Source organism: Pinus tabuliformis, chromosome 8, assembly GCF_031772625.1.
Source record: "Pinus tabuliformis cultivar Carrire ecotype Pingquan chromosome 8, CPIR1, whole genome shotgun sequence".
Taxonomy (NCBI): domain Eukaryota; kingdom Viridiplantae; phylum Streptophyta; class Pinopsida; order Pinales; family Pinaceae; genus Pinus; species Pinus tabuliformis.
In genome coordinates this window covers 844,699,155-844,709,406 of record NC_142294.1, presented here as the reverse complement: position 1 = coordinate 844,709,406, position 10,252 = coordinate 844,699,155, and positions in this window count along the sequence as shown.

Below are 10,252 nucleotides of genomic sequence, written 5' to 3'. Positions count from 1 at the left end.
TCTTTTCCACATTTCCAACATACCTTTACAGGTTTTCTTGGAGATTAGATTTCCCTCTATATTTAGATCTCCCACTTGAGGACTTATTTTTGTTTTTGTTCTGATATTGTCCTCTTACAGACAAGGCATCTCCATTCTGGCTCTCCATATTTTTCTGTCTCATCTCCTTCGACAACAAGGATGACACTATTTCATGAAACTTCAAGGTAGTTGCATTGATAACTATAACAACAACCAAACTATCCCACGAATTTGGTAGAGAACACAAAAATTGATGCACTTATATTCGTTGGAAATTTTTATATCAATAGATAACAACTTACTTATCACAATATTAAATGCATTCATATGCTTTATTATCAAGTCTCCATTCTTCATCCTCATGTTATAAAACTTTTTCCGCAAGAACAATTTAATCACCAGAGACTTAGATTGGTACAAAGTCCCTAACTTGTCCCACAAAGCCTTCGTCACAGCTTCCCCTGATACATTCAATAATATTGAATCTGAGATACACAACTGTACTTTTCTCTTTGCCTTCTGATCCAACTTTGCTTAGTCTTTTGTTGACATTGTCGTTGGTTTAATAGCCGAATCTTTTGTGGTCCGCTAATCTTTATCTACCAACATATCCTCCATATTGAGATTTCAAAACTCAAAACTTTGTCCATTGAATTTCTTGATCTCTATCTTTCCATTTTTTGCCATCTTCTTTCAGTGCAAGAATCGACCCCGTAGATCTCCCATTGTAACAGGGTCTATAATATGCCCGAGAAAAACCTCTAAATAGCAAAGGCATCCCCTTGAAGCCAAAACAAATATGATACCAAATGTAGGTTTTAACCATGTACATAAATTACATGCAAACGAATTCTTAAAATAGGAAAATAAATAATGACGAAAACATAAAACAAAAATATACATAGATTTTCCACTGGATCCCAAAACTGGGATTTCTAGATTGATTTTTCATTATATTCCTTTCAATGTTACAATACATATATATACATGTCGAAGCATTCATAAACTTCAATCCATAATCCTGGATTATAACATAATTGTAGTTCCCTTGATCGGATCTACAAAATACCACAAGTAAAAAACCATCATGCCCAAAACCATGTAAACCCATGCACACAACTATTGTTAGGTCTGCCCACCATCTTTGGATCTGCCCAACTATTATTGAGTCCGCACAAAAAAAATCTCGGGGCGTTGCCCTGAAGCCCGTGCAGGGGGGCTACCTCCCCCCTCCAAACCCCTGTGACCCCCTCGCTACACCCGACACAACGTACAACACATTGTGTTAGTCATGGAAAGAATATAACACACACTTAACACTAACGCCTAGCCATCTTACCTCCTTTGCCCTAACAGTGAGCCCTAAATCCCTTTTAGGTCCTCAACCTTCCATTTAGCCTAGCCGCAACCTCTTTTAAGGCTGGTTGTGGCCCTTGTTAGCCCTTCTTCCTAAGGCTGTAGCCCGTCCCTTACTGTTAACCCTTTTGGCCCTTCCTGCCCCCCTCAGCCCCCTCTTTTCCCTTAACCGTAGGCTTGGAAAATCTTCCCTTTCCCCCAACCTGCCTTTTCTACCTTAGCTGCAACCCCTAAAGGGGCTTATCCCTTAGTTGTTGGCCCTTTTAGGGCCTTCTCTTGCCCAACATCAACCATTTTAGCCTTGACAACAACCCTAGAAGTCTTCTCCTCCTTGGTCATAGCCTTCTTGGGCCTTGTCTACCCCTATTCAACCCTCTATTTGCCTTAGCCTATTTTCCTAGCCCTAGCTCAGTCAATTTTCAATCATTTGATTCAATATTTCATCTATAACATTTAGTTTTGTAGCGATTCTAGAGCTAAATTGGTGATTGCAGGTAGTCAAGTTCATTAGAAGCTCCTCTAGTTGACTACAATGCCACTGTGCCTCTTGGTTTTCCCTCTAACCCTTCATTTCTATCACTGTTCTCATTTTAAATTTTGAAGCATTTTATGACAGAATTATACTTAGGGTGTAAGTGCATCTAAATCAAAGCGTAAATTCATTAAGAATATGCCTAAGGCTTTAAAAATTAGTCCAAAGTTAATTGGAAGCACATAAGTGAAATTTTAGTGGATTGTGGGTTGATTTTCTATATCTGCTACAACCATATAATCTCATCTACAACAATGGTAATTAATATAATCTTGGCCTAACAATCAACCAACAAGCATATCTTAGCATTGCCCAATCATTGGCATATTTTAAGCTTGCATTTCTTAGTGTGTTTGATCAATTGTTGAAGGTTGTAATAATAATTTGAGGTCTGATATATACTGCAGAAAGCTCTCATATAAAATTTATAGTGGTAACAAAAAGTGTTAGAAATTATCTAATTTCATTTGGCACTTGTTGCTTGCATCTTGTGGATCTTGAATAATCATTTTCTAGTGGAATTGGGTGATTTTATTACTGTTTCAATCATTTATCTATTGGCTGCCCCATCTTGCATTCCATTACATTTTGCATCATTGACATCCCTTTTCATTCTTGCTTAACACATTTCTAAATTGTGTTCTAGTTGAATCGGTAATTGATTGATAAGATTGGTTAATTTCTCTATGAATACATTGTGATCATAGCTTTTGTTTCTCATTGCTATTGTATAAGTGGATATATTGCTTTGTCATTAATAGCTTTTGTGAATTTGTAATCACTCTTAAAGCACCTTAATAAAGTTGTATCATCATTGTGATAAGAGGTCTAATTGCATCCATAAGGAATATAATTTGTTTTTTGGTATCTAATTGGCATGTTGATTTTCCATTGTTAAGATCTTGACGATTTGCTAATTGTACAAAAGGAATTATATCAAATTGTTTGAGCATTGATCTTATCTATCTCTTAAAGCAACTGTCCATTGGTGATATTGACAACATTTTCTGACACCATTTATTTTGAACACTTTCTCTTATGGTGAAGATTGCCATTATTTACTGTTAAGTACCTCATTGTTCTAGATTGAATATAATTGTCTTTCAAGTACTTAAGAAACTTACTAATATCACCTTAAGAACATTCACTCATAATTTGGATTTACATTTTAAGCCTCACGTTGCATTAATTAACTTAATTCCAAGCATAAGCTTGGTCAATAAAGAGATAGACCCACCTTTCTCACCCTGTTTGCGATGTCTAGACTCTCTTTAGTGGTTAACATGGTGACCTTGTAGTCGTGAGAGCCACGGTCTCAAGGGGAGGGACCGTTAATCAAGCCATAATTTTCTTCCCCTTTTTTCTCTCTCAAAACCTACTCTAGAGATTAGCTTCAAAAACAGTTGAGATGAAGGATACATTTAGATAGACATATAATTTAAAATAAACAAAGATTTTGCATCTCACTTAGATTGTAATATTTTCATTTCATGTAGGATAGTGAAACATCTTTAAAGAAACAATTGTTCATCCAGTGACTTGGTAATTTATTTTTTTGTTTTTTATTTATCTTAAGAATGTAATTTACTCCATTAAGACACCGGTCTTTTAGGATAAATCTAATATAATATTCAACTTGCTAAAGTTAACCAAGTTGCTAGTCCATTCACTTGTGTCTCCCGGTCTTGTTGATTGCCAACAAGTTTCCAATCTTCACATTTCATAGGGACTACCCCCCCCATAGCTTGTTGTAGAGAGACAACTAGACTAGAGAGGTTAGAGATCAGAGTGACTTTCCCCACCCTGAGCGTTTCGCATATTTCTTGTACAATTTGAGTGACAATAATGAGCATAGAGGATATTGTGAGTCTAGTATGAAAATGGACGAAATGAGGCTCACAAGTGCTTGATTTCAGAGATCATGGATCCAATATGAAACATTATGAAATGTGGTTCAGAGGAAAACATGAAGGTTGAGGCCTTTAGTGAGCAAGTGGTGGCTTGCGTATTCATGGTATAGCGACATCCTTTAGGTAGAGGCCTGAGAACTTGGGAGTGGTGGCTTCCATCCAGTGATGGTTGGACGATACTTATTCGGAATGGTGGCTTCCAACCGGTGGTGGTTTGAAAATTTCAAGGGAGTGGTGGCTTCCTGTAGGTGGTGGCCTGCAAAGTTCATACAAGTAGTGTCCTGGAGCGAGTAACAGCTCATGTGATTGGAAAGTTGTGGCTTGCACACTGGTGGTGGTCAGTGACTATGTAAAAGAGTAATTTTATAATAATAGAAGAAGAGTGAAGCAAAACATTTGACAGTGGTTTTCTCCCTTTCGGTTTCCACCTTACATCTGGTGTCTCTATGTGTGCATGTTGTATTGTTGATGTGTTGTTGCTCATGATTACTTTTTCACATGTTTATATGTTTATATGATCTGCTAATGTGCTGTTGATGGATTGCATTGTGATGCGCTACTAATAAGTGAATGAATTAGGGTTTGTAAGAAAAGTCAAAATTTGGTAAAATTGATCATAGTGCACAATACTGATTCACCCCCCTCTCAGTATTGTTCAGTGTTTCCAATAAATGGTATCAGAGTGGGGGCTCTTGGTTGCAACTTAATTGTTGAAGAGTAGATATAGGTGGATTAAACATAAAATATTGTTTATTTATTAATTTTTATCATAATGGATCAACAAGGAGTTCCATTTCTTCATGGAGGTAAATATGCAACGTGGAAGGTGAAATTAAATATGTATTTGCCATCACTTAATGAAAATAGTTTGATGTCAGTACAATATGGAGTGAAAGGTGAATTTAATGATATAACTAAAGGGATTATTTTGTGCAGGCTTTCAAAATATGATAATACTTATGTAAGACACAATGAGACTGCAAAAGAGATGTTGGACATGTTGCAAAGTATGTATGGTGGAGAAGACTTGCAAATTTCAGAGAAGGTTGGAGGACCTTGCCATTCACATGTTGATGCAGAGAAGAATGCAAAATATTCTATACTTATAGCAGCAACAGATCAAGCCTTCTCACAAGAAGAAGATGAAAGCTCTGATGATAGCTATAGTAGATCAAACATTGATCTAGAGGAACAACAAGAAGAGATCAACAATAAAAATGAAGTGTTGGAAAAATTGAAAAAGCAAGTAATGTATTGTACAAAATTGGAAGTAGATAGCCTCTTTGAGATGTGTGCTTGGAAAGGAAAATAATCAACTATCTCGATATCAAAAGTTAGAAATGAGTACTGGAATCTTGGATGAGATCCTCAATAGTCAATGATATCCTCTCATCAAGACCAACTTGGGCTTTCAAGAATAAGTATGCTCCATGAAAGGAAAAGAAGAAAGAATGGACATATATGTGCCTACTAGAAGAGAAACCAAAGGAATTCATAAAAAGAAACAATAACAAGGAAAGTCAAGGAAGAGAAGCACCTATCAACAAAATCAAAGACAAGGAAAGCACAATGGTAGAATGTATCAACACTCAAGAGGAGAAAAGAAGTGATCAATATCATATCCCCCTCATGGCCCAAGGATATGCAATACAAGGTATCAAAGTTTATTTTACGATTATTGTTTTTCTTGCAATGGTTTTGGACATAGGGCATTGGAATGCAAGTTATTTGTAAGAAAACAAAGATTGATGAGGTGGAATGCAAGCTAAGGTAGATCTTATGATAATATTGAATGTTTCAAGTGTGGTAACCTTGGCCATAAGACATTAGTTTGTAGATCTACTAGCATTAGAGAAATTTTGAAGTCTAAAATGGGCTTCAAAACAAAAATGTACAACCAAAATCAACTTTATAAGAACCAATAGGATTCAGGATGATGATGTCAATCATGGGGGATGATTCACACTATTTGGAGTAAAAAAAAATACTTTTACAACTCGTATATTCAACTTATCTCTCCATGGTTTTACTCAACTTTAGAGAAGGAGTACTTGTTGGGTGCAAAATTTAATTCTTCATCCAAGGAGTACCCATTTTGTATACTTTTGATGGACCCTTCTACATGAAAAATGAGAAATACATGAAAAATGTGACTGCAATCACGTTTTTTCATGTATATCTCACTTTTAATGTAGCAGGGTCCATCAAAATTATGCAACATGGGTACGCCTTGGATGAGGAATTAAATTATGCATCCAACAAATGTTCCTACTCAAAATTTGAGTAAATCCATAGGGAGATAAGTTGAAAATATGAGTTGAAAAAATAGTTTTTTTTCTTTTTTTTCCTTTTAAAATTTGATGATGTAATGTAATCTTATTTTATTATTTCCACTATTATTTTATAATATTCCTTAGGAGGCCCATTTTAGACCTCAAAATTTCTCTAATGAACAAAGCGTACAAAAAGTGCAACCCAACCATTGAAGAAAAAGGCGTGGAGAAGAAAAATGACTCCTATTAGATCTCATCCCACTAAAGTTTGACAAAGACAAGATGAGTTGCAAATATCTAACTCTAGTGGATATATAATGAATTACAAGGGAGGACAACTTGTTCCTAATGTTTAACCTGGTGGTTCACAAGTAGGCAATCTACTAAGGGGGAGTAGATCTTCTTCAGATTCCAAGTAGAGGAGCTAGCCCCACTGCAATCTTTTGGTACATCATGCATATACAGAAAAGGTTGCAAAAACACGTGAGAGGCAAGCATAACCTTAGGGGGAGCATATGGAAGTAATATGGAAATATAGAGAAGCCATTTGCATGATTTGTAGTAGCAACATATGATGTGTTCATGAACCTCTTTCATTTTCAAGGCCACATGATCAACTTGCCTATTAGAGGTATAATGAGTTTAGAGGGAGCTATGCATGGTATGAAGCTTGCATGGTTTACTTGTCACTTCACTCATTCATTTGTAGGAGCTTCATATATGTTTCCAATGATTGAAAGATTACATTTTTCAGCCACATATATGTTCTTGGTTCTCACTGGCAATTTGTTTGAAAATTATATGTACCAACCATGCATAGAAGAATATTACTGATTCAACCATGTGTAGAGGAGATGATGCTTTCACCCATATGTTTCTACATGTTTTTGTTGATATTATGGTTGAAATGGCCCATGTACGTGCATTTGATTTAGTTCATTGGTGGAGGAGCACTTGAGTTTGGCATGATTTGTAGTGGTCATCTTATTTCAACCATGTAAAGCACGTTTGTGAAATTTTGTAGCCCCGTAACATTGATGTCTTTGTCATATGGGTGATGGTGGAATTGTCCAAGTGTCATGCATGTATACGTAAGAGAATCTTGAGTATTATGGAAGCGATGCATGGAATTTTAGAATTATGTTTCAACGATGTATGAGATTTTGGTGTCATTGTAGCCATGCATGATCATTTCCTTCTTATGGGTCATCGATTTAGTCATGTGAGTGATGTACATGCATGAGCGAGGAGTTATATATCAGCCATATGTCGGTTGTTTGGAGGCATTGTACAACCATGTTATAGCACTCTAGTATCCACGTATTATTGAGATTTGTATCTTCATAGGTAATCCAAGCCTTAGGGTTCAGGGTTTTGGAGGAATGGGAGCCACAAAAGTGATTTGCGGGCTTAGAACCTAAGTTGCATGAAACGGGGAAACGGGTACGAGTTTCCGAAACGGGAAGCGATACGAAACGCGACCTCCCCAAATTTTGGAAACGGGGAAACGCGAATATATATATATATTGAAAATATTTAAATATATATATATATGTGTGTGTGTGTGTGTGTGTGTGTGTGTGTGTGTGCAATCATAAAGCATAAATGATACATTATAATTTAGTACACTTAAACATTAAGATTTAATTTACATCACATTTACTCATGAATGATCACATAATGAAAATAAAAATATCGGAATATCCAAAAGCAACCTTTATTATATATCCAAATCTCAAAATCAACCTTTATTTATATTAATATATGAGGCTGCAAGTACAATAAAGACTATAAGGCTGCAAGAGAGAGATCCAAATCAGGATTTTCTGCATCCACATCCCATTCTTTAGAAGGACCATTGTTGTATTGGGAGTCTCCTCCTACATAGTCGAACGACCTTAGTGCTCTTGATTAAATACACGTTTCATACCCTAGTACCCTACATGATCTTGATTATTGGGAGTTTCCCATGCATAGAGGGCTTGGTTCTCTTGATTAAATACAAGTTCCATACCCTAGTACATGATAAAATCCAATGGAAACATTGCAATCCCTCCAATCCTGAAATCCTGAAAAACAAATAAGTCTGCTGGACTTTGAGTGAGATCTAAAATTCTACTTTCTCCATATGAAATCCAATGAGGGCGAAACCACTCTCAAACATCCTGAGTCATTTCATGGTAATGTTAAAAATTTAAGTAAAAGGATGAAAATGAAAAATAAAGGAGAATATCACTTTTACTTTAAGAATTTAACATTACCATGAACTGCATATCCCTCGAACTTCTTGATGAACTGTATATCAACACTAGGGCAAAAATTCACTTTTATAACTTTAGACACGCATCTAGAAGCAACAAGAAGTCACTAACATACCCTAAAAGTAAATTAAAAAACAAATTAAAAAAAACACAAGTTAATGAGGAAACGTGGGTTGTACGGCCCTGAAAGACGTTTCCGGCCGTACTGGCCATGTTTTCGTTTCGGGAAACGTGGCAGTACGGCCGGAAACGCGTTTCACGGCCGTACCAAATGCATTTCCGCGTTTCGTACCCGTTTCCGTACGGAAACGGACCTCTATACCACGTTTCCTGCAACATAGCTTAGAACCCAAGGTGGGGGTTTTGCACTCAAAGGAGTTGGGCCAAAACCATGTTGAATTTTGTTGGTTTGACTCTTGGAGATGGAAGAGGATCTAGGAGCAAGGGGAAACTTCAAGCACCAAGGTCGGAGGTCTACAAATGGAGAAATGAATTTTTATATGTTTATGTGGGTGAAATTGTCAATAAGTTTAGGTCGGCTAGACATTAGAGGTTCCCTTTCAAGGGCTATTCGATCACCCTAAGAAAACATATAAATAAGACATGTGTGAGACCTCATTCTTCACATCTAAGAGCAACACATCACAAGTTCTTTTCTGATTTAGCCACAGATCTAGAGGCACTCAAGCAGAGGTTAAAATGATATTTGTTTGAGGACTTTTCTAGAATGTCTTGTGGGATGAGTTTATCTAGAGAAGGGCTGAGTTTTGGGAGGATATTTATGGCAGGTTTGTGCATGGTTACGGGCTATTTTTCATCTCTGTTTGCGCCGCATATTTCTTGAGTTGAATGCATTTGGACGATTGTTCTATTTGAGAGGGTCGAGAGGCCTATAAAGCTACAAACTCTAGGGCGAATTCACTAGAAGGGACAATGCAGGTGTGGGGAAGGAAAACATAGGCTTTGGAGCTATTTAGGAGGACCAAAGTAACCCTAACAAGAATCATAAATTGCACAAAAACCAAGGACAAGAGGACCAACATAACATTGGAGAATAAGGTATGTTTATCCTCTCGTTGTGATGATTTGTCGCTAGAGATAGAAGGTCTAGGTTGGATAAATTTGTATTGGAGATCTTGAGGTTGTTGGAGGGCAACAAATAGGTGCTCAAAGTATCCCTAGATTAGTTGCCAACAAGGACATTGACAACTGGAAGAAGGGTGAAGGTTGGAGGCTCTAGTGTTGACACCTTGAAGGAAAAAGAACATCTAAGAGAGTCAACCCAAGTTCATTGTTGGAGGAGGATATCTTGCAGTGATAAGTGGCAGCCCTCCGGCCTGAAGTTTGTCTCCATTGGAGCAGCACAGGAAGGCATTAGAGAGAAGAAGTCCCAAAGGAGATGAGGAGTAGCAGTGGGAAGTTGAGATTTGTTCACAAATGGAGTTGTGAACAACTCAACATGATTCTCTATGTGTTGATGAATTAAGGACTAAAGATTAGCTAGAGTAGTTGGAGAAGCCGTGTTCAATGGCCTAAAGGAGTAGGACCATAGATAGAGGAAGGAGTTGCAAATTAGGAGCAGATAGACCAACAATTGTGTTAAGGATACGACAAGAGGAGTTGTGATTGTGCACTACATCGTCTAGACCATCAATGTATCTTGGTCTTGTATTCTTGTCTCATTGGATGTATGAGGGCCATTATCCTTGGTATGAGAGCCCTAGACAATTGTATTACAATTTGTTAATATAACGAACTTGGGCTGTTGAAAATTGTAAAAAGTTGTCTATATTTTGTGCACTAGTAGATTTACTATTGCATTTTGTTCCGCTGTGCAAAGTAATTTGTTGTGGTATTGGATTGGTAATGTCAATGATTTTGTAATGTCCCAAATGAAGA